Source organism: Acomys minous (genome assembly GCF_964271855.1).
Source record: "Acomys minous genome assembly, chromosome: 12".
NCBI lineage: Eukaryota > Metazoa > Chordata > Mammalia > Rodentia > Muridae > Acomys > Acomys minous.
The window spans coordinates 61,013,650-61,038,645 of record NC_140493.1 but is presented as its reverse complement, the minus strand read 5'-3'; the positions used below and the strand labels follow the sequence as shown (position 1 = coordinate 61,038,645).

The window sequence follows — 24,996 nt, the reverse complement described above, 5'->3', positions numbered from 1 at the left end:
GTATGCTGGGATTACAGGTGTGGGCCAGTAATCTTAAATTACAACTGTGCCTCATACTGTGTTTCTATTAAAATAGCTGTCTTGGGTAGGAATGTAGCTCAGTCGGTAGCACATTTTCCTGGCACGCACAAGGCCCATACTTTGATCCCCAGCACCACATAACCATAGCTTATACTCCCAGCACTGAAGAGAAGGATGAGGAATTCACCCAGCCTAGGCTCTGTGTGATGAGAGAGGAGAGAAACAGGAGGGACAGAAGAGAACAGAGAGAGAAGTGCATGAGGGCATGATCTCACAGTGTAGGTATGTTATTTACTTAACAAATACTTATTCGATATAAAATTATTTCACTGTACACTGTACCCAGTTTATTCTAAGTGCGAAGATCTTCAGCATGAACCAAGAGAATAACCTGCCACCGCAGAGCCTACATTACCTACTACACATTTTCATGTGTGGTCATGCATAAAAATGGTAATATAATAACCGCAACCTTTGAGGGACAAATGACAAGACTTGATTTAGAAATTATCAAATATAAACCAGGGTGGCCCAGAACTCACAGAGATCTACCTAAGTCCACCTCCTGCCAATGTTAGCAGTTTCCTAATAACCTGCCTGGCTTCCTGGCCCTCTCTGTCTAACTAGTTTGCTCCTCGTGATTCAATTTGAGAAGTTCAAGTGACAACGTGCTAGCTATTCATGTATAATAAGAGCTATTTCACTCTTAGGGGTCACTAGAGGGGGTGGAATAAAAATATTAGGGTACATATTTTTAAGAGACAACTTCAACTTTGTGGAGTAAAGATACAGTTCTAAAGTTTCTTTTGGGCTTAAACTAAAGAAAGGTAATTTCTGGACCAAACTATGCTTCAAAATTCAATGTATAAATTTATCTTTTTCTTTTCCTTTTTTGTTTGTTTTTTTTCTTTTTTGAGACAGGGTTTAGCGTTGGCTGTCCTAGACTTGCTTTGTAGACCAGGCCGGCCTCAAACTCAGAGATCCACCTGCCTCTGCCTCCTGAGTGCTGGGATTAAAGGCCGCTAAATTTATCTTTTAAGCTAAAACAATTCTCTTCTTTTGAGACTTTCACATAGCAAAACCTTTCCAAATACAACTTCTAAAACAAATCAACAGGGCTAACAACCACTGTAACTCCAGTTCCAAGGAAATCTGATACACTCTGCTGGGCTCCACAGAAACTGCCCCACGTCCTATACTGACTTACATGCAGGCAAAACACATACATACATCAAAACACAACAAAATAATCCTTCAGATATTACAAATAACAATGAAAGCAATATAGTAATATCTATTTTAAAGACTCACTGTGTGTTTGCTTTTCACTCTCATATACCAAGTATCACTGGCATGTGACAATTATAGAGACGCAATGAAGAGCTGGAGAGATGGCTCAGCTGTTAAAGGCTATTGCACACCAAAAATATAAGAGAAGCAATGAAGTATCCAAGTATTAAACACCTAAATTTCTTCAATGCCTTTTTTGGTTGAAGTCTGTCACCATGTTAAGTACAGATGTGGTAGGTGAGGAGTACTGCCCTTCACGCTTTAGCTGCATAGGCGTGCTTACTCGAGAAGCTGTTTCAGCATTATGCATCTTCTGTCAGTTAACAAGAAAGAAAAATGATTCCTAGTTGGAGGGGTAAACTGCCTAGGTATGGAAAATTACGTTATTCTCCATAACTAATCTAATTAATATCTGCTAACTGGGAGCCAAGCTTGTCTTTTAGCCAGCGCACTCCTATTTGGCATGGGTCTTTTCAAACGGGCCACTACTGTATTCTGAAGAACCAGCTGGACAATGAAATGTAATATGCGATCAAACATTAATCTAGAAATTCAACTTTACTTTGGCTGTTAGCCCAAGATGCCCAAGTTTTTTTTACTTTTTATTTTTTAGATAAACCTCAACTATAAAAATCAATAAAAGAGCATAAGCTCAGTCAGTAAGAACTGGCCTGCATTTGACAGCTGTCACCTGCAGTGGCGTCTGAAGACAAGCAGCAATTCTCTAACCCTTTCTGCTTCCTGAGTATAGAAGGTAGAAATGAGCAACTCTGACATAAAAGTACCCAAACTTATCACCAGCTTACTATGTGCCAAGCACTTGACTAGAGATGTTTACAAGTTACCACAAATATTTTGTCTTCTCAGAAACCTCAGGAAACTACATTTCTCAGTCATCAGTGCCCTCCAGATGAGGAGGATGACAGGATGACTGGGGTTCCCACTGTTACTGCTGTTGTTTGCCATGGGCCCAGCTGAACTGCTCAGGTTAGCATCTAACAATGTTCCCACCTCAGCCTCCAGAGTAGCTAAATTTCAAACAGATATTAATACGGAGATGAAGGCAGATGATTAGAGAGTATGTATGTGTTAGGTGGTAAGGCCTGGCTGAATGCTAAACAAGACTTACCATCCAAATACACAAGACCCTTTCAAAACACAGGAAATAAAAATAAAAACCTTGCCTCAAAGAAGGGGAGCTAGGCCAGCCTGGTTTACAAAGCGAGTCCAGGACAGCCAAGGCTACAGAGAAACCCTGTCTCTGAAACCCGCCCCCCCAAAAAGGGGAGGAGGGGCTAGGGCACTAAGATACTTACCTAGCATGTGCAAGGACCTATCTTCAGGAACACACACACACACACACACACACACACACACACACACACACACAAATTAAAGAACGATGGTAACTTCTCGCTGGGCAAGGAACACAGGCCTTTAATACAATCAGAGGCAAGAACTAAGTAAGTTCAAGGCTAGCCTGGTATACATACAAATTCCAGGCCAACCAGGCTATATAGTGAAAACCCTGTCTCAAAAAACAAACAAACAAACAAACAAACAGAAATCCTGAGTACATTATACCCACAAGTACAAAAACATTACTCTGTCCACCGTGTTATAACATGGCAAGTCAAGTCCATTTACTTTCTACCAGGTGCTGAAGTATCTTTAAAAACACTTCAGTAAGCTGGGTGAGGTGGCCCACACCTTTAATCCCAAGCACTCAGAGAGGCAGAGGCAAGCGGATCTCTGTGAGTTCAAGGCCAGCATGGTCTACAAAGAGAGTCCCAGGACAGCCAGGGCTATTACACAGAGAAACCCTGTCTCAAAACTCCACCCCACAAAAACAAAACAAAACAAAACCACTTCAGTAGAAAATAACATGGTACTCTCATATGGCCAGATTTTAATAAGCACCAAAAATTTAACAAATTGCCACAAATATTCAAAATTAAATTCTAACATTTGCTAGGCAACAGTACAATGAACAATTCTTTATATTAATGCTAAGGTTCAACTGAGGCATCTCCAAGAGGAGACATTTCAAGCAGCTGTTTTAGTAAGGAACAGGCTGTTTCAACTTCTAAAACAAACCAGCAATTAAAAAAAAAATTAAACTTACTGGGGTTCTCAAATCAGAACCCTGACAATAAAAAAATACACTGAGGTTAGCTGCCATATACATTCTTTCTCATAAACACCTTGCAATGGCATTAAATTTTTTTCCACGGTCACAAGAAATGTAAGCTTACACTGTAAACACTATTTTTTAAAGAGCATTTTAAAAAGGGGGCTTTTGTTTTACATAATTTAGTAAGTCTCAAGACTTAATACTAAATCCTTTCCCATGAAACTGAATGTACCAAGAACATCTGAAAATAAGGTCATCATCGCCATTTTCTAAATATTTACATTTTAATTCAATACAGATAGTTCCGTGTTAAAGAGCTTAAGCAGGCAAATATGCAAAGACTTGTATTACAAACAGAAGCAATAGGGTGTGCACTGAGACTGGTTAACAGCAAAACCGGAAAGGGGGGGGGAAAAAAAGGACAAGTTTATCGTCACACTACAAACAATTAAAAGGGTCAAGGAATCCAGGTTAAAATAAGAAACAAAGACAACCAGGCTCAGGCACCGACACAGACGCGCGCACGCGCGCGCGTACACACATAGAATGAGGAAAGATCAAAATATTTCCAATGAAGGAAAGGTCTGCTTTTCTGCCTTTCGCTTGCAATCATTTTACGCTAATCTTTCTAGCCAACCCCTACGTTTGAAAATTGCAGCGGCACTTAAAGGCCGCCCTTTCTAACACTACAAACACTCCGCGACGTTCTCAACAGTAAACCTTACAAACTAAAACATCAGTCATGTATTTCTACCTCCAGGGAGGCCAACGGGAAAAATTAAGCCTTTTTTCCCCCCATATAGCTTTCACCATCCATCCTCTGCCCTCTTTTATTTGCTGCCGCCCATGTCTCAGGACTAATGAACCCTAAAACCACTTCTTCCCATTAATGGAAATGGAAAAAGAGAAAGAGAGCGAGCAAAGGCTGAGTGGAATCCCAGATCGAAGGGAAAACTGGCAACTGAAAGTAGTGGCCTCACTCTCGGGGTGAGAGCTGGGAAACACCCAGGAGGTGGAGTCCCGGAAGACCCCCGTTCACAGGCTTCACCCCGAGGCTTTCCGCGCGGGTGCGTGTGTGCGACCTCGTGTGCGTGTGCCTGTGTGTGTGCGTGTGTGTGCGTGTGTGCGTGTGTGTGTGTGCGCCTGTGTCTGCGTGTGCGCGCACGCGTGTGCCTGTGCGCGCGCGACCTCCGCTCGCGAAGGAGGCGGTCACCTCCCCGCCCGCCCTCCGGGGCCCCAGGCGGCAAGCTTCGGGGGCGAAGTCCGGGGCGCCGACTGTGTGCCGAGGCCGCCGGAAAGCGTCCCGTTAGAGCCGATTTCACCCGTCAGGAATGCGCTCCGCCCCCCGCCGCCTCCCCGCGGCGGCCGCCCTCCGGTCTCGCCCGCTCGGCGGCCCCGGAACGCTCGGGGCAGCGCCGCGGACAACACGGTCCGGTCGCCGGGACCCGCCGGCCCGTTCCCTGGGCGCAGCAGCGCCGGTCTCCCCGCCCCAGTGAGAGGCCTGAGCGGCACCTCGGATCCCCCCTCCGTAGGGGAGGCGCCCGGCGCCCGGCGTACCTCAGCTCCTCAGGGCGGCGGCGGCGGCGGAGGGCGAGCAGGCCCATCCCACGGAAGGCAGAACGGAGGACGGCCCCTCAGCCCCGCCGCGGAGCCTTCCCAGCTAGGGCGAGAGCGGCGGGTGGAAGGAAGGGTCGCGGGCGGCCGCTTTCCCTAGCTCCCCTCAGTGACTCCAGCCGGACCGTCGCAGCCGGGAACCAGCACTGCAACTGCCATTCTCCCCCCGCCCTCGCCCGCAGGCCCCGCCCCCTCCTGCCCCACCCGGCGCGGCCCCGCCCAGCGCGCGCCCTTGCGTCTTGGCGTCACGCCCCGCCCCCCCCTCCGCGCTTGCCTCCCGGAACGCGGGGGTTCGTGGGCTCGCGCACGCACGGTCGCCTCGCGCGGCGCGCTCCCGCCGCGGGCCCTGCCTCCCTCCGTCCCTCCCTGCGGCTGCGGCTCCCTGGGAACGCGCCGGTCCGTGGGCGGGCGACGCCCTTTAGGTAACCCGGACAGCGTCTCCCTCAAGTGACAAGTGGGGGACGCGGGTGGGCCGCGCCCCAGGTGCAGCGCGTCCTGGGCTGGAGGACCCTGACTGCGCTTTTCGCAGTCTGTTTTCACCCCTTTGTGTCTCACTGTACACCTGCTTGGTTGGCTGCCCTCCGGAGGGCAGAGCCGAGGCGTGGAGGCGGCTTTCTGCTACTCTCCGTCCCCAAAGAAATGTCTCAGCCCTTATCAATCTGATATATTCATAGCTTCTTTAACCCAGGGTGTGTGTTCTATTCTCCTCCATCTTTTAATTCAGTCGGACCCCCTTTGAATCTTTCACCTACTCGAGACTTGGGATAGGTTCTTAGTTTAATAAACAGACCCCTTTCCTGTCCCGATCCCACCCTGTCCCAGTTTATTTCTCTCGATGATTTAGATAATTCCCTTAGAATGCCTAGAAATGGATGCGATGGATGCTAAAATGTCCAGCCACCATCTGTTACTTAATCTAAATATATCACTCTTTCGATCCTTGTTTCTGTGTGTAACTTAAATTAGAAACTAACCAAGGAGCCGTATCTTTTCAAAACCCACTTGCCATCTTTGGTAACCCAGGAAAAATTTCCCAGTTAGGCAGTTTAGGGCTGAGTGTCTTGGATCACGCATCTTAAAGGGAGTAATTATGGATGTGATTTTTCATTTACTGGAAGTTGAGACCCATTATGTGTACACCTTTAAATGCTACCCAAAGACTGCAAGTGCTCTGAGTTAATCTACAAGTCACTTTAAGTGGCTGAGTAAAGAATTGTGCAGAATAACAGTGGTTTTGTACTCTCCTATTCCTCACTAGACCCATATGCATTGACTAAGAGCGCTAAACTGAAGGGCATCTCCTCTCGAATCCATGGAGGCACCTTGTGCTGGATAGGTTTACTTCAGTTTGAGACAAGGCAAAGTCACTTGTGGGGGGGAGGGACCCTCAATTAAGAAAAATGCCTGCATAAGAGAGGGCTGTAGACAAGCCTGTGGGGCATCCTCTTAGTGAGTGTTGGGGTAGGACGCAGCCCATTGAGGATAGTTCCATCGCTGGGCTGGTGGTCCTGGTTCTATAAGGAAGCAGGCTGAGCTATGAGAAGTAAGCCAGTAAGCAGCATTCCTCTGCATCAGCTCCCACTGCCAGCTCTGTCTGAGATCCTTGTCCTAATTTCTTTCAATGATCAACAGTGATAAAGAAACCCTTTCCTCCCGAAACCCTAAGACAAGCCGACAGCTCAAGTCTGTCTGAGATAGGACAGGGATTTGTCTAAAATAAAGCCAATAAAAACTTACTTCTGGGGGCTGGAGAGATGGCTCAGTGGTTAAGAGCACCGCCTGCTCAATTCCCAGCAACCACATAGTGGCTCGCAACCATCTGTAATGTGATATGGCGCCCTCTTCTGGCTTGCAGGAGTACATGCAAGCAGAGCACTGTATACATAGTAATAAATAAATCTTAAAAAAAAAAACAAAAACAAAAACAAAAACCTTACTTCTGTCATTCAGCCAGGCCCAAGCAGAAGTCTAGGATTCCTCTCAGACACTCTACCTTCAGTCACTTTCATTAAGTCCTGTTTACTGTGCTCTCTGAAAACCTCTGTTCTCTGTGCTGCTGCAAGCACTCTCTCTGCCTTTAGGACAATGGCTTCAAGTTTGGCTGCCCTCCCCCAAAGGGAACCTGGGAAACGTCAGATGCTTAGGCTGCACCCTAGTGAAAGTGGTTCTGGGTAGCCGTACAGTATTTTTTAAACTCTAGGTAGTAGCATGAACACCACTGTCCTAGCCTCACCATTGCTCCCCAGATTAATGCACAGAAGCTGCTTGGCTCCAGGTGTATTTTTTGCTACTCTCTCTCTCTTTTCCCATTGTAATTTATTCAGCATTGGTTCAGTAGCATTTTGGTGTCTACTAAATTGAGAGGCGTTCAAAGGCCTCCCTCCCTCCGTTTCAGTGGGTTCTCTCTCTCTACCTGGTGGTTGGCAATCCAGATGTGAGCTCTCAGCCTTTGTTCTGCCACCGTGGACCCTGATCCTCCAAAACCATAAGCCCAATTGATTAAATCCTCAGGAGAAGCTAGAAGAACAAAACAACACTTTGCTTTATAAATTGCCTTGGTCGTGGTGTTTTGTCATACCAGCCACGGGAAAACAGCTAACACAAAGAAACCGAATAAAAAGCATCAAGCCCGATAGTTTATTTTGTTCTCTCAAACTAAGGTCAGTTCTTCTGATATTTGAGGATGCTGGATGACCAAAAGGTGCAAGATCCTGGCCAGAAACACATGTCCCGCTCAAGACAGACAGACAGACAGAGGCTGGAGCCCAGAGGGGGGAGGAAGGGGGTTCTGACAGGGGGGTCGGGGAGGTGGGGCCAGACCACTGTAAGGCTGTGGTAAGAGGAGTGCTAAGTGACTGCTGTGTATCAAGAGGTTTTAGAAAAGTAACCAGCATTTGCTTCATTCGCATCTGCAACTTCTCACTCCAGCTACTGTGCACCAGGCTCTGGCAGACCAGCACTGGAAGGAGGGAGCCTGAGAGGCCATCCAAGAGGTCCAATAAAGAAGTCCTAGTTCTGAGCAGGTTAAGACTGTGGGAGCAGAAATGGATGGTTAGCATATTTGTCTTGGGGCATAGTTGGTAAGGCCTGCGTGGAATGCAATAAAAGTGGGGAATGACACACACACACACACACACACACACACACACACACACACCAGTGGGATTAAATAACAGCTGTTCCTTATTGGGTACGTCCTACATGACAGCCCCTGCTCTGTTTTATTAGCATTAAGCCAGTTAATTATCACAAGGCCCCAAAGATAGGTGTCAATGTTAACAACTAATTAATAAATGAGAGTCTGAGGCTCAAGGGATTAAGCCATTTGATCAGTTACGTAGCAGGTAGTAACAGAGTTGAGACAGAGCAGCTAGGCTGTTGACTCCAGATGTCCTTGTAGTGCGGCACACACTCCAGCACCTTCTGCTACACACCCATCCCAAGCCCCTCACTAAAATCACAATCTAGGTGAAATTTTCCTCAGCTAACTCTTTCTTTCTTTCTTTCTTTCTTTCGACAGGGTTTCTCTGAAGTAGCCTTGACTGCCCTGAACTTGCTGTAGACCAGGCTGGCCTTGAACTCCTCCTGCCTCTGCCTCCCAAGTGCTGGGGTTAAAGAGTGCGACACCACACCTGGCAATTATTACCACAAATCCTTCCTCCTTTCTCTCTTCTCTTCTGACTCTTTCCTACCCTCATTTTCTTTGTAGGTGTCGTCACCTAACTCTGTAGATGTCACTCTGCCTATAATACCCGCTCCCCCTCTCCTCTGCCTGACTCCTTTCGAGTCTTCACTGGTCCTCACCGTGACATAAAGCCCGTCTGGTTACACAGCAACCCCGTGATTATCTCTAATTTTCCACATACAGCACTTCATTTTTATTTTTAAGTCTTTCTCACTCAATTTTGATGCCTGACACAAGAGAAAGGCGAAGGAGGCAAAGACGTTGAGCTGTGAACACTGGACACCGGGAGAGACACTGCCATCTACCTCTGCCCTCAAGCCAGAGACTTCACTTCACAGAGAAATGGCACACAGAAAATCACTCTAGCCAAGCCTGGAAGCATTCACTTTTAATCCCATTACTCTGGAGGCCAAGGTAGATCTTGGTGAGTTTAAGGGCTAGCTTGGTCTACAGAGAGAGCCCTGTCTCCAGCAAAAACAAAAAAAGAAAGAAAATCACTCTAGGGACTGGGCTCAGTGGCACACGCCTGTAATCACAGCACTCTGGGAGGCAGAGGCAGGCAGATCTCTGTGAGTTCAAGGCCAGCCTGGTCTACATAGTGAGTCCAGAACAGCCCAGGCTACACAGAGAAATCCTATCTCAAAAACAAAACAAAACAAAACAAATGAGAGAGAGAGAGAGAGAGAGAGAGAGAGAGAGAGAGAATATCACTAACCTGGTGTGGTGACAACCTGCAATTCCTGCTCTGGGGAGGCTGAAGCTGAGGTGGAGAGCTGTGCATTTGAGGCCAGCCTGGGCTATGTAGTAAGTTCAAGGCCAGTCTGGGCTGTATAACAAGACCCTATCTCAAAACCAAATGAATTAGCCAATTACAAGGGCCACATTAATACAAGGGCCAAAATTATGAGACAAAGAGCATTATAGAAGCAGTAATTGTGTCTGGGGTCACCAGAGGCCAAGAGACTTTGTTTTCGCTGAGGATGACCTTGAACTTCTGACGCTGCCTCCTCAGTGTGGGAACATACTGCCTTGTCTTCAGTGGAGGCCAAGGATGGAGCCCAGCACTCTTTACATCCTATGTGAGCACTCTGCCCACTGAGTCACATCCCAGCCTCCAGAAGCTGTCCCCTGGGGCAGGGGGACAGGGCCATTAACAGGCACGGAAGAGATTGTCTTTGGCCTTTGTTACCTAGGAAGATGTGGGACTCTCAGCTGGCACAATCAGTCACTGCCACGTGTCTTCTCTTACTTATGTGTCTACCTAGCTGCTTCCCAGATTGGCTCAGCTAACTTCCCATCAGATTCTAGAAGTTTCTTCTTATACAGTCCCCTCCTTGTTCTTATCTGTGAAGTTGCAGAGTTTCCAGTCTGGCTGTGGGGCCCTGGGAAAGTTGGGAAATTTCTGTGAGCCACCGTGCCAAGACCAGTGTCAGCCTGTGACGGTTGTGGTCTAAATTGCTGGAGAGGTGCCATGAACACAGACCGCACTGCCGGGGACTGTGTCTGCGCATCCCAGTGGCCCTGCTTATTGTGCCCAGCTACAAAATGGGGGCAAAAATCTCTACCCTATTGGATTGTTCTCAGGACTAAATGATAACGGTACGAGGCTTGGCACATAGTACGTCATCAGTAAACTTTAGCTGCGGTTACTAGGTAAAGGGAAACTCACTAGAGTAAGGATGTTCCAGAGAGGATTTTTAAAACAATGTCACCTGTGACCCTGCTTGTGCCGTTCTCTTGTTAGGATCATACAGGGAACCTGGCAAGAAGAAGCCTTCCCTCTTCCAAACAGGTCCCCTGAGAGCCAAGCTCTTCAGATAGCTGAAGGCTGAGCTGCTCAGATTTACCCCCTCACCTGTCCCCTCATGTCCCACTTTACACAGGACTTAGTTTTTTCCTTATAGATAAGTAAACTTAAAAAAAAAAATGGTTAAAGCCGGGCATGGTGGCGCACAACACCTGTAATCCCAGCACTCGGGAGGCAGAGGCAGGCGGATCTCTGTGAGTTCGAGGCCAGCCTGGTCTACAAAGTGACTCCAGAATAGCCAAGGCTAACACAGAGAGACCTTGTCTCGAAAAACCAAAAAAAAAAAAAAAAAAAAAAAAAGATTAAATTATGTATTTCCTTTACATCCCAAGGGCAGCTTCCCCTCCACTCTCCCCCCTTCCTCCCCCTCCCTCCTCCCCTTCTCAGAAAAGGGGAGGCCTCCCATGGATATCAGCCAGCCATGAGAAACAATGACTTCATGAAGTTTGCAGGCAAATGGATGGAGCTAGAGAAGATCATCCTGAGTGAGGTGACCCAGACCCAGAAAGACACATATGGCATATACTCACTTATAAGTGGATATTAGCCATTAATGTACAGGATAACCATGCTACAATCCACAGACCCAAAGAAGCTAAGTAACAAGGAGGGCTCAAGTGGGGGAGAGCAGCACTTGACTCTCACTGAGAGGGGGAGTAGATTAGACATGGGAGTGGATGGGAGGAGGGGACCGGGTGGCGGAGGGGTGGGTATGGGAACAGGAGGGATGAGGCGGTGGGAGCACGGAAGGAGAGAGGACCAGGAGACACGGGACTCTCCTGAGGCTGTCTCGGGGGCTCTCTCTTGCTGCAGTGGTGATGGGAGCTCCATGCAGAGCTATTTAAACAATCTTTAGGGTGGGAGTGCTTATTAAAATGCGTTCCTGGGTCTATCTCAGAATGCCCGAGTCATTACGGATGAGGCTGGAGTCCTGGCACCTAGTGTTTAACAAGCTCCCTGGGTCATTCATGCTGCAAGTTTGCGAACCACAGCCTAAGAGCTTCCTTACGGCAGCGCTCAGTTTCAGGAAGTGTTCTTACACTTGATTTCTCACTGGGTCTTTCACGGAATGCTGGGGGTGGGGGGACGGTGGGGGGAGGACAGTGCTTCCTTTCCCTGGGACCTGCTACCTTCAGTGTCACTGTTTTGACACTCGCTAGCCTTTTTCTTGATTGGGACTAGGTCTTCAGGCCACTGTTTCCAGGCTCTCACCCCAGGCTTTCTTAACTGTCTTTCCATTGGGATCGTAGGCAAGCTCACCCTGTGTTGGTGGCCTGGGCCAGAAGCTGCCAGGGTAACGTCTAAGGAGCAGGTGAGACCCCTATTCTGGCTAGGATGAGCTTGACTCAGTAGGTCCATAGCATGCTGGGATAGCATGCCAGGGTGGTGAGCAGTGACGAGAGTGCAGGTCCCAGTTTGCTCAGTCAGCCAAGTTGCCTGTTGCGGAGACTCATTGTTAACATATCTTCTTCCATTGTCACAGAGTCCTGGATTAGCCAATAGGCACATCTCATGATCCTCCTGGTAATGAGTGTCACCTCCAGGCTGACTGTCCCGATGTCTTAGCCTTGGGCTATGCCTAGATCACCCTGTCCTAAGCTCCTGCCGTGGCGCCTTCCTCTCATATGCCCTTAATGAGCCCACTTGATTGGGTTGGGAGTGGTAGGTTTTTGTTTTTTTCACTTTGGTATATGACTTTAGGCCCACATGAAGCATCTGTAAGAAATAGTGATGAAATTTGTTGCCATATTTTGCCTCTCTTACAATGTCTGAGAAATATCTTTCTTTGCTTTTCATACCCTACATGGTTATTTCCCTTGTTTATAATTATTAGTTTTCCTCTTGTGGGTCCCTAGTTGTGGAATTGACAATATGTCCCTCGACTTAGAGAAAGCTTAGATGCACGTGCACGGCCCCTCCCGCCCACGTGACAGGATGCTGTGACAGGAGAGTCCTCGCGCACTTAACGCACTTTCACACTGGGTCCTCGGCTCCCATTTCTCCCCCAGCTTCAGATGATTTCAGTTGTATTATTTATAACTCATCCTCTATCAGTCTTGAAGCAAAGGGCATATCTTAGTGTGTGTGTATACCTGCAAATCAGTACTGGTTGTTATAACCGAAAGGGATTGTATTCAAATGCATAGGCAGCACAGTGTCCTCACTTACAAACTATAATCTTAACAAATGAATGGCACTCCAGTGTTGGCTTCAGCATTCAACTCCTGTACAATCTAGAGAGCAGAAATATTCTGAGCAGAGGCAAACAAGCAAGGGGTTAGACTGGTTTTCATACTGGAACGTTTTTTAGATATGCCCCAAAGCCCTGATACAAAGTGCTGTGATAAGAGCACTCCCTCCTGGGGCTGTACAGCCTAGTTACACAGCGCGCAGGGGCATTCCCAGTGCAGTCCTGGGCTGTGGGAGAGAAAAGGGAGGGGAGGGCATGGACGGAGAACTCGGGTGTCACAATGTGCAGCCCACACACTAGCGATGACCTGTGAGCAGGTGGCTTTGCTAGAAGCATGTGACCTGCAACAGCCCTGGGGCTGGTACCCTGGGCTGCGCAGCTAACGGGAAGCTGATTAAAGAAGCTGATTGTGGCTGGGGGAGGGGTGGCGAGCGCATTTAACCGCAGCATTTGGGAGGCAGAGACAGGCGGATCTCCATAAGCCTAAAGCCAACCTGGTCTACATAGGAGTTTCAGGCCAGCCTGGTCTATTTAGGAGTTCAGGCCGGCTAGGGCTCTATAATGAGGGACCTGTCTCAAAACAAACAAAGAGACCCATGTGCTGCTAGATTCTCAGAGTCTTTTCCAGTCAAAGGGGTGAACTTGTTAATATGGAGGACAGTGACCTTACATTATGGTCCTTTAGGCCCATTCCTTCATCTTTATAATGACAACGATGAGACATCTTCACAGGGTCTCTGTGAGGTCTAGGAAGAGTAAGAAACACAAACACTAAGCATTTAGCATGGTGCCTTATACCTAGGAATAACCCAGAGCCTGTTGCTGTTAGCAACAGTGTTATTTTAAAACGAGTGGTTATTAGATCAAGTGGCTTTCATTGACGATAGCAGCGGCGTGTCATAGAAAATTTTCACTGAAGGAAAAAAAAAACCCACCTTAATTCCTCCCAGTAATGTCTTTCCAGAAGGGTTGTCTCTTTGTTTTGTTGTTGTTGTTTGTTTGTTTTTCTTCCAAATCCTGTTTAATATCTTTGCAAAGATCTCAACACTGAAACAGTAGGAAAATTAAAACGGTATTTGAAGAAGGAGAAGGCAATAGGGGAAGGCAATTACGTAGCTGCTGCTGGGTCTGGACTGACTGGCCCCACCCCCACCCCCACCCCACCCCCTGCCGTGTGTTCTGTTCAGTAGAACTGACACTTTAGCTGTGTGTAAACTAGCCAGGAGACTCACTCACAATTACCAAAAACAATTCTGTTTCTAGTATGGTTCCAATTTTTAAAATCCCATCTACTTTTGCCAGGGGAATCCCAATAAAAATGTGTTAGAGGAAGGCATATTTAAATAGTTATTTCCTAGTAAATATGGTCAGACGTCTAGAGGGGTAATTAAAAATATAAGGGTTATAAAACGATAGGCATGTGAGACCTTGAATACATTGGCTGATGGATATTTGGGGACTAAAGGTCGGGGTGGAGGGAGGATTTAGCACCTTTTGTTAAGTTGTCAAGAATCGGATTTGGAAATTTTCAAAGAGCGTCACAAGTTTGGAGCAAAACTGACTGTGCCAGACAGCATTCCTGTCAGCGATCAAAGAAAATATGGTTTCCAAATAGTCAGATAGTAAGCCAAGGAAAGAAATAGCTGAAATCTCAGGTCCAGCGATCTGAAGTCAATTTCAAGTTGTTCCTCTGACTTTAATATCTTGTGATTAAAAAAAAAACACTTTGTACAATATATCCCAAGGACAGGAAGGAATCTGAACCCCAGAACTGCAACGTTTCCATAGCTCTTTGTCCAAATAAAGAGCCTCCCCACAAGAGTTGCAGATGTAATGTGGATGTTTCCAGCTTGAGGCGGGTGCTCATCCAGACCCTGTGTCACGTGCGTTCATGTATTGCATGGCTACCTTTCCATGTTCACTGTTAAATACAAGAGAAATGATTCTGTAGCAAGCGTTTTGGGATGCCAATACATCTATTTTCAACTGTAAGGACCTGGACACAAATATGAACATTTGAATGATTAAAAATGGATGTTTGGTCACAAAGAAGTGTTTCTTCTGTCTCTGTGCTAATTGTCCGATGGTTATAGACCCAGCAGGAAAACAAGGGTGGGGTTGCTGTGGTTATTTGATGTGAACAATGGATTCTCTTGAGAGAATAACATTGTGGAGCCGCTGGTAATCCGGAAGAGAGTGGAGGGCCCTTTCAGGCTCTCTCTTCCCTCTATTCCTGACCCCAATGTCTGTTCTCTATTCCTACCTCACCCCCAACTAACACTTCTGACTAGAAGTGTCCTCAAATGGATTTCACACAAGCCAGACTTTGTGACCCATGAAGCTTAAGTATGAATTTGCAGGGGGAGAAATGTAAAGCAAATAATCAGAACCTTGTAAGGAGACATTTTGTCAAGAGATTATGGGAAATTCGTTCGAAGGATTCACCTGTAATAGAAAATCATGAAAGAGGAACAAGCTTGTAGAGAAAGTATAGTGCTGAAAAGTCTTAGCAGAGCTCAACTCCGAGGTCCTCCAAAGAGACGGACATATAGGTAAGTGATTCTGGACCTTTCTGTTTGGACTCTGCTGATTTGTCCCTCTGTTGGACCTGGCTAGTCCCACGGTCTTGGTTCTGGGTCAGATCGTATCAGCAGCCAGGAATTTGGTTCTAGCTAATTGGTCCTTGACAGTGGCAAACCTCCAGTTTGAGTTACAAACCTGCTCACACCCCGAGGCCTTAGGCTCAGCCCGTGTTGAGCAGATCTCACTGTGGGATGCCAGTCCCATAATGCACACTTCATCCCATAGTGTAGAAAACACATGTAACCCAGCTCAGTTAGATGACATAGTTTTCTAATCATTCCTACCAACCCCAATATTGCAGAAAATATCCGTGGACATGGATGGATGGAAAAAGTCTTTGTAATGCATATTCACATACATTCAGTACATATTCACACACATGCATATCCACATATTAGACACACACAGAAGTCTAAATAGCTCATAGTTTTAATAGACTTAAAACGTTTCCTTAATTCATTTCTTCCGTCTCTCTTCCCTATCTAATTCATTTAATTAAAAAGACCAGGCCACAAGAGAAAACAAACTAGACACAGTCGTGTTTGAATAGTCACAAAATTCATAATAAAAACTTGAGGTTGGATACTTGGCCTGTTACTAATCAACATACTGCACGCCTCTGCAGTGTGCTGGCCCAGAGCCCTTAGAGGAATGGTAATGCTATGACTTGGCTAGTGTATCTCCACCCTTGACCACTGCTAGCCCAGACTTCATCCCCTCCTGTTCACACTCTGCCCTCTCATTCCTTTTAATTCTACACTGCTGCTGGTCCTGCTGATGCCCATCTGATTGTCATTGTGGGTCTTGCGTCTAAGCTTCAGGGAAAATGATAATTTAACTCTCTTTAAGTATATACCACCACCACTTAACCTCAGCTTAGCAACCCCGTTATTCATTTCTTACTGCTTCTAGAGCACAGTTCCTACCATAGCTATTTGGAGCTCCTCCCACATGTCTAAGGCTTTAAAACCCACACTCCGTACAACGAATTCTAACTGACGATCAGCAATACTCTATGCACCGTTTTAAACAGTATGCATTACAAAAGAGACCCAAACATCCAAGCCACGCCTTGCTAGCTAGCTTTCCCTTACTCTAAGGAAATGCCAGAAACAATCAACTTAGAAAAAGAAGGGGTTTATTTTGGCTGACAGTTTTGGAGGTCCTCACCTGTAATTGCTTGATCTTATTGCTTTGGACCTATAGCAAGGCAGTGCATCCCGGAGGGAGCTTGTGGTAGAGCTTAACTACTCAGTTTATGGCCAAGAAGAAAGGAGAGAGAGAGAGAGAGAGAGAGAGAGAGAGAGAGAGAGAGAGAGAGAGATGGAGGGGCCAAAGTCTCCCAGGATCCTTTGGGGGCATGTCCCCAGTGACCTCCCACCAAGCCCTGCTTTGAAGAGATCCTACCAGTTTCCAACGCCATTTTAGGAGCAAACCTTTAAACACATGGCCTCGGGGGAACAATGATCCAAACTGCAGCACTGCCCTCCAGAATCTGACAGTCTAGTGAGGGAAACAGAGGCAGGCCACCGCTTTCTGATTGAGTGAGATGATTTAGTGGTGGCGATCCCTCACCTCAGCAGCATTCCTCTCCTCCGCTTGAGGAGGGCTACCTTCCGGAAGCTTTCAGAAGAGCTGGCCCTCGAATCCGTTCCCTCCTCCGTGTTCTTACTCCTATGGCTTTCGGTGTTTATTATTCTGAAATAGCTGATGCTTTATTTGTGCCCTTAAAACAGTCTGCACGGTACAGAAAACCATCAAAGAAATACTGAGTGCATTTGCTAGCGTCTTCAAGTTTCATTTTGGCAGTTTCTTTGAGGACCATTTCATACTTTTATCCTTTTGAAATTTGCTCCTAGCCCCAAATGATCAGGATGGGAGCCAATAGATTGATATCCTTGGATCTGGATTACACGGTCTTCTGAACGGCTTCTCAGAAATTGTGTCAGCTTTAGTTCTTTTTAAATGATTTTATTTGAATTGTCTTCTAGGTACTTTCTACTGGGCTGGGAAAAGTCCCACACATGTAGGTTTGCTTTCTGTGACTCATCCTAGCCCAACTAAGAAATGTAAAGAAACATTGCATTAATATTGGGCCAGTAAGGAAGAATCTTTATAAAAACACCCTACAGATCTTTATTATGGTCATAACCTGGGGGCAGGGGTCTAGATAAGTTGACACCAGTGCTACTAGAGTCTTTTATATTTTTTTCCTTTTCAAATGATTACTATATAGTCCTCCTTAGGAAAACATTTGCTTCCTCTTTTTAAACTAATACAAAAAAGGGCATCACACAAAACAAGCATGGGAAAGCTCCAAGAGTCCCTGGATGGTTCTGTTCCACTACTGCCCTTTAAGGCAGCATTTTTCCTTCGGTATGAGAAAAGGGCACGAATATGTCACTGCTTAAGGTGTTGCCACAATCTAACAGTGAGTGATTGTCAGGATTTCTGAAGACACTGAGAAATCCATCCTGGCAAGCAGACAAGCAGTACACACAGTCGAGGTCTGAGTCCTGTGCCAGGTGAGAGTCTGAACACATGGTTCTTTGGTAAGAGAGGCTGTGTCCATTGCTGAAGGCATGCTAACAGATGTGGACACAAGGGCAGTTGGTATCTACACCAGGCACAATGCAGCTCCCTTGGGCACAGAAGAGGCTTCATTTTACCCTCACTTTCTGCCATGCTGTCAAGTATCCTAGTACCCTGGATTATAACTGGAACTTTTCCAGAACTTCAAAATATTTAGAATTTCTTTTTTTTCCCCAATAAGATCAAAATCTTTAATACTTTCTTGGGTACAAGCTATAATCCTAGCAATAGGAAAGATGAGCCCTTTTTTCAGATTTATTTTTATATTTGTATTATATATATATGTGTGTGTGTGTGTGTGTGTGTGTGTGTGTGTGTGTGTGTGTTGTGTCTGCATGTCTGTGTATAGGTATGTTTCCAAAAGTGCAGGTACCCTCAGAGGTTAGAAGATGTCAGATTGCCTGGAGTTGGTATCACAGGTAGCAATGAGATGCCTGCCATGGATGCTGAGAACCTAAGTCGGGTCCTCTGCAGACAGTACACACTCTTAACCACTGAGTGTTAACTACCTCTCTGGCTTTGCTTAGGACTTTGTGATATGGAAGCAGGCTCGAGTGGCCAGGAGGCTAGTGTTGGGGCTGAGCTAGCCCTGGGGACTAGCTAAAGCAAGCCTGTCAGGGAGAGATCAATAGTGGAAATCACGAAGCCCACGGGACTGTGAACTTTATTTGCTTCAACGCGTACCTACATGTGAAGTCCACTCCAGTGTTCTTGGGACAGTGGCTGGGAAGAGCGCAGAGACGGAGGCACTAGCATTTCAAGATGGCAGGTGCTTATGCCGGTCTTAGGTCAGTGAGGCTCCTTGAATCTCTGGAAGTAAGTCACAGCCCCCTAGAAGAGGTTGTCGATGGGCCAGGTGAGGGGCCATAGGAAATCAAGACTTCCAGAGGGCACAGCCCCGTACGGGACAAAGGGTTCCAGCTGGGATCTAAGCTGTATGTAGGAGTCCGCTGATCTCAGTTTTGGGTGGAAGGCTCATCAGAAAGTATGGCTACATGGTGATGACTTCAGAACTCTTCCTTAGGCGGGAGCTCCTTCTGGAGCTGCCCAGCTACTGTCTTTTAATGTCCACGGGAGACAGGCAGAACAGTTTATAGGCACCAAAGTGTCTGTCTGTCCAGAACAGCTGGCACTAAGCAAAACTAGAAGGGAAGGTTGACAATGACTAAGTGAAATGGCAGGCTGAAGTTCGGTACATGCAAGCATGCGTGCACGCGCGCGCGCGCGCGCGCGCGCGCACACACACACACACACACACACACACACACGAGAGAGAGAGAGAGAGAGAGAGAGAGAGAGAGAGAGAGAGAGAGAGAGAGCTGGCTAGTGAGACCACTAAGTGAAATGGCAGGCCAAAGTTAGGGACATGTGAGCATGCGCGCGCACACACACACACACACACACACACACACACACGAGAGAGAGAGAGAGAGAGAGAGAGAGAGAGAGAGAGAGAGAGAGAGAGCTGGCTAGTGAGACCACTAAGTGAAATGGCAGGCCAAAGTTAGGGACATGTGAGCATGCGCGCGCACACACACACACACACACACACACATACACACGAGAGAGAGAGAGAGAGAGAGAGAGAGAGAGAGAGAGAGAGCTGGCTAGTGAGACCACAACACACAATCAAGTCATTACAAAGAAAAGCCATCATATTTTTTTTAGGAACCAGTCATGAGAGAGAGAGTGCAGAAGCCAAAAGATCTCCAGGGCTAAGGGGATGAAAAAGTTTCTGTTTACAGCAAGGTGCAAAGACTTCCTGCTAATAAAGTCATATTTTTGGCAGGACAAGTGTCTAGATGAAGTCCAAAAGAAACAAGAAGAATTTGAAAGAAAAAGTAGAAAGTCCCATTTAGGCTCGAAACTCACTATTTGCATAGTGACAAAAGGCCTGGCTTGGTGGCCCTTCGTAAGAAAACAGCTCTGCGATTTGGTGGTGGTGGTGGTGGTGGGGATCATAAGCTCAGGAATTAGTGAACTGTAACACAGCATCAAAGAAAGAGGCCGTGAAATCTGAAGCCGTGTTAGCAAAGCGTGGTATCCAGATAAGCTGAGCCAATCTCCCACAGAACTCGGCAGTGTGCAGGCTTTCATTTAAAGAGATGCTGAAAACAGACATAAACTAGGCATGTGCCTGTGATCTCAGCACTTGAGGGGCTGAAGTCAGAGGATAGGAGTGAGATGCCGTCCACTGCCATGTAGTTAGTCCCAGGCTAGCTTTAGATAGAGAATAGACCCTGTTCCCCCCTAAAAAAAAAGGGAGGGGGGAACAGCATAGACTGAAGGCACTTGCTGTCCAAGTATGAAGACATGTCTGCGTTCAAATCTCCAGGCCACACACACGTCTTAACCCCAAGGGCAGAGACAAGATGGTCACTGTGGCCTAGCTGCAGGCTCAGTGAGGTACCCTGACTTGAAAATATAAGACAGAGAGTGGCAGAGCGGGACACCGGATGCCCTTCTCTGGCGTCTGCATGTGCATGCACAGACACATATACACCATAGTCTCACCCCTGCCCACACGGTAGGGGATGGGGGGGCCTACATCTTGAGAAAGATAAATAGGTCATAGAAAAATCTGGAAACGATGTCACCAGCTATGTGGTCAAAGAACAGATTGTGTTTGGCTGAGAGGAAAGGCCAGGTAGGGATGAATTGTCTTGCTGCACAAAGGAGCGTGTGATGAAAGAAACTGATTTATAGTTATCCCGAGGACAAACTGAGAAGTCGACTTGAGCTTAAATGAGGAGCAGGCATTTAAGGAATCAAACCTGCATGACAACACAATACTCCTACAAATACGCCCAGCGGAGTTTAGACTGGCTTTGTAAGGGCTCCTCGTTCGTGTAGGGTGTGTGGGGAGCACTACCTCAGGTGGGGACTGGATCAGATGGCCCACAAAGTAGAGAGTTTCTGTCCAAACAGGGTCAGTTTTTGGTTCTTCTACTGTTCGGCCTCAGTCTCTCCAACTTCTTAGCCATTTGAACATTTTCTCCCACTAAGGATTTTTTGTTTGCTTGTTTGAGATGGGGAGTCTCACCAGGTAGTCCCAGCTAGCCTGGAACTCACTCTGTAGACCAGGCTGGCATCACACTCATAGAGATCTGCCACCCTCGCCCTCTTTGGTCCTGAGATTAAAAGTGGGAGGCCTCATACCTTTTTTTTATTGGTAAGGGAATAATCACTATTTGATCCCTTTGGTTTTGCTCAGAATAGACTTTTACTGTTTTCACCTGTTCTGCATCTTGATATTTAGAGATAGGATCTTGGGCCGGCAAGGTGGCTGAGTGGGTAAAGGTGCTTGCTACCAAGGCTGACAATTTGAGTGTGATACCTGTGACACACGTGATGGAAAGAGAGGTCTGACTCTCCCAGGTTGTCCTTTGATTTCCACAAGAGTGCTCTGGCACCACACACACACACACACACACACACACACACACACACACACACACACAAAATACAAATATCAATAATAAATAGGACCTTGGTTTCTTTGGACATCTACTATCATTCTCTCCCACGTTTGGTTCTTAGATTAAACTTACTGCACAGAGGAAGGTCATGTGACACTTGCCTGGCTTACAGGTGCTTCACACATGGATTATTTCAGGGACAGTCAGGGGGCCCAAACTGACCTGTATGAATTAGTCTGTACTCGACTATTAGAACAAAGTTGGGACATTTATTTATACACTGTAGTATATAGAAGCCAGTGTATTGAAAGACTCTCAAAGAAGAAGTCAGTCCAAGAAAGTGAATATGGAGACTGGAGCAAGAGAGAGAATGTTCTGTTGACACACCCCAATAAGAAGACCCCCCCCACTTAGATCTCTGTCTCTTGAAGGCAACTTGTCCTTTCAGCTTCAAGCTCCCTCAGTCCTTGGTTTCTCAGCCTGTTGAACTTTGACCCCTACACCTCTCCAGCATGTTTTTTTCCCACAAGCCTATTGTCACTTGCGATGGAGCTAGTGCTCAGGAGTACTGCAAGGTCCTGAGCCTGGCCTTGTCAAGACTGATGCATCTTCCAACTTACCTTCAGGAAAGGTTTTACTCCTAAATGGCATTGTCCCCGAGTCCTCCTTTCACATAGCCCTGTCCTGTGCACATTGTGTCCATCTTTCTACTCTTAGGATTTGGATCCCGGGGGTCATATAAGTCATATACACTAAGCCCTTCCATACTGGCTAAGTATTGGCGACTCAGAGGCCCCATTCACAGCGCCTCCCATGTTGGACTTAGAGTCTATGGGAGAACAATGGGATGGAGTCATAACCTAAAACATAGGTACTTGGGAGGAACCCACCCAGCTGCTAGTCTGAACCCTGAATTCACATCATGAAAAACCACAATCTTTCTTGTGTTAGGCTGCATTCTGTCCTAGAACAAAACGCTGGAGGCAACTCATTTATAAAAGAGGAAAAGGTTGTTTGGGCTCCGTATTTTCACAGTTCCGGCCCATGGTCAGGCCGGCCTTGTTGCTAACAAGACCCCAAGAGGCCCCATCTGACAGGTTCTGTCACTTCCCAGCAGCCCTCAGCAGGGACAAATCTCTAACACGAAGTTCCCAACTCCCTCAGTTCTGCTCCCGGTCACACCTGCCCACTGCAACCTCTTCTGAGATGCCTTATTTCCAATAGAAGAAAGAAGCCCAGAACAAAATCCACACGGAGCCAATGGGGCAGAAGCATCTCCCATTCCCTCTGCTCCTCAGGTCCAACCCAGCAGCCCCCACCCCAAGGCAAATTATAATAATCAGTTTCTTCCATCCTAACCCAAAGCAAATCTGTACACGCCCAAGAGCAAGCACATATGTCCTCCCCACCCTGCTCTTCTCACATAGGGCTGGCCTTGGCACTTCTTTTTCCATGAAGGAACAGCCCCTGGAAGCTGTGTGTTACTGGCTTATGGCTATAATCCCAGCATTCAGGAGGCAGAGGCTGAGCCAAAGGATCAGAAGTTCAAAGTCATTCTTGGCTATAGAGTGGACTTGAGGTCAGTCTGGGTTACATGAGAAACTGTCTAAAAGAAGAAAAGAAAGATGATATCCTGGAGAGAAAAAAACTAATTTTTTAAAAACTATTACACAAATTTTGATAGCATAGTGAGAAATCTATTACTTTAAAGCTCTTCTTTTGACGGGAGCCTCCGCCATGGAACCCAGACCACACCCCTGGCTACACTTTTGGTCGCTTTTGGTTCCCAGGTCCAAAATGGCAGCCCTCCACCCCCACCCAAGAACCAGCTGGTTGTGAGTCTTCTTAAAGAAGAGAAGGCCCCTCGGCAACTGGATTACAGTTGTTGGCGTTGGTGCTGTTGGCATGGCTTGTGCCATCAGTATGTTAGTGAAGGGCTCGGCAAGTGATCGTGCCCTTGTTGATGGCACGCAAGACAAGCTGCAGGGAGAGATGATGGCTCTGCAGCATGGCAGCCCATGTCCGTGGCAAAGGCTATAGAATGGCTGCAGACTCCAAGCTGGTCATCAGCATCACAGCACCACAGCCAGCCCATCAGCAAGAGGGAGAAAACTGGCTCCCATTTGGCCCAGTGAGATGGGAGCATCTTCAAGTTCCTCATTCCCAGAGTTGTGAAGTAAAGTCCAAACTGTAAGCTGCTTGTTGTTTCAAACTCAGTGGGTGTCTTGACCAACGTGGCTCAGAAGATAAGCGGCTTTCTGAAAAGCCGAGTTACCGGAAGTGGTTGCAATCTAAATTCAGCTGGGTTCCTGATGGGAGAAAGGCTGGGAGCTTACCGGCAGAGCGGTCATGGGTGTGTCCTTGAGGAGCATAGGTATGCCAGGATGCCAGTGTGAAGTGGTGTGAATGTTGCCAGTGTCTCCCTGAAGATTCTGAACCCAGAATTCAGTACCAGTGCAGACAAGAAACAGTGGAAAGGTGGTCGCAAGCAGGTAGCTGGCTGACAGCGCCAAGAGGTGCTCAAACTGAAAGACTTCTCTGTGGCTGACTTGGCCAAGAGCAAAGCAAAGCAAAGCAAAGGGTACCTCTCCTTTCCGCCATGTCTCTATGGAATGAAGGATGATGTCATCCTCAATGCCCCCTGTGTCTTGGGACAAAGTGGAATCTCGGATGTGGAGGTGGAGGTGACTCCGACTCCTGAAGAGGAGGCTCCCTTGAAGAAAAGTGCAGATACACACTATAGAGATTCCAGAAAGAGCTGCTGTTTTGAAGCCCATGCTAGCGCTGAACTCACCATGTAGCCCAGGCTAGTCTCAGACTTGCAGCAATGATCCTGCCTCAGCCGTCCAAGTATTAGGATTGTGAAAGTGTGCCTGGATTTCTTCTTACTCCTTCTATGAATGGGAAATGAAAAAACCAAATAATAAACGGGAAATACACATGTCTAATAAGCAGGTTGAAAGTTCAGTCTCAGCCATGTGGAGTAGTAGTACACACGTATAATCCCAGCTCTCTGGAGACTGAGGCTGGAGATTAGCAAATGTCCTGGGCTACATTAGTTTTAAAAGCCAAACCAAGCCAAACCAAGCCAAACCGGAGCAGTTTAAGGCAGCTACTTGTGGAGTGGCAGCTGTGCTCCTAGGTTACACCCACTTGATGCATCTCATGAAAACGTAGCTCTTCCTTCGTTCCCCCTTTTCCTCTTTTCAGATATTTGCCAACACCTGGCCTTCCTCTTTACTCTTTTCTCTGAAGTGACTTCATTGTTGTGAGACAGTGTAGCCCTACCTAGGCTAGTTCACTGTGTAGCCCAGGCTAGTCTAGAATCCATAGATCTGCCTGCCTCTGCCTGCCAGGTGCTGGGATCAAATGTGAGCACCACCATGGCCCAGCTACCCCACTTTTGCCATGTGTTGCATGCAGAACCCCCAAGCCTGACTCAAGAAGGGAAGGCCTCCTCTCTTTCTCTTCTCAATCTCCTTCCTCCAGGAAACTCAGAGATGAACAGTTTGCCTGCCTGCCTTTTTTTCCTTGTTTAATTATAATAAAATTGTCCTTGAGATTATTTATGTATTTCTATTTCATCTTTTATTCCAGAAAATTAGCAGGTCTGAGACGTCGACATTGTCATGCTATGTTGGCGACAGGTAGAAGCTGGAT

At 46.9% G+C, this 24,996-nt stretch overlaps 1 protein-coding gene and 1 pseudogene across 2 annotated transcripts in view; one reads left to right on the top strand and one right to left on the bottom strand.

Annotated features, from left to right (window-relative positions):
- The window catches only part of RNF19A (ring finger protein 19A, RBR E3 ubiquitin protein ligase), a 40,262-nt gene extending 34,255 nt beyond the window's left edge, over positions 1–6,007 (bottom strand). The window contains exon 1 of the mRNA XM_084803065.1: positions 5,003–6,007. The gene's annotated coding sequence lies outside the window, so the exon portion shown is untranslated. The remainder of the gene's footprint in view (positions 1–5,002) is intronic.
- Positions 6,008–18,764: 12,757 nt separating this feature from the next.
- On the top strand, positions 18,765–24,137 carry LOC311578372 (L-lactate dehydrogenase A chain-like; annotated as a pseudogene). The gene is made up of 2 exons: positions 18,765–18,773; positions 23,127–24,137. The product of its transcript is annotated as an L-lactate dehydrogenase A chain-like (transcript).
- The last annotated feature ends 859 nt before the right edge of the window (positions 24,138–24,996 follow it).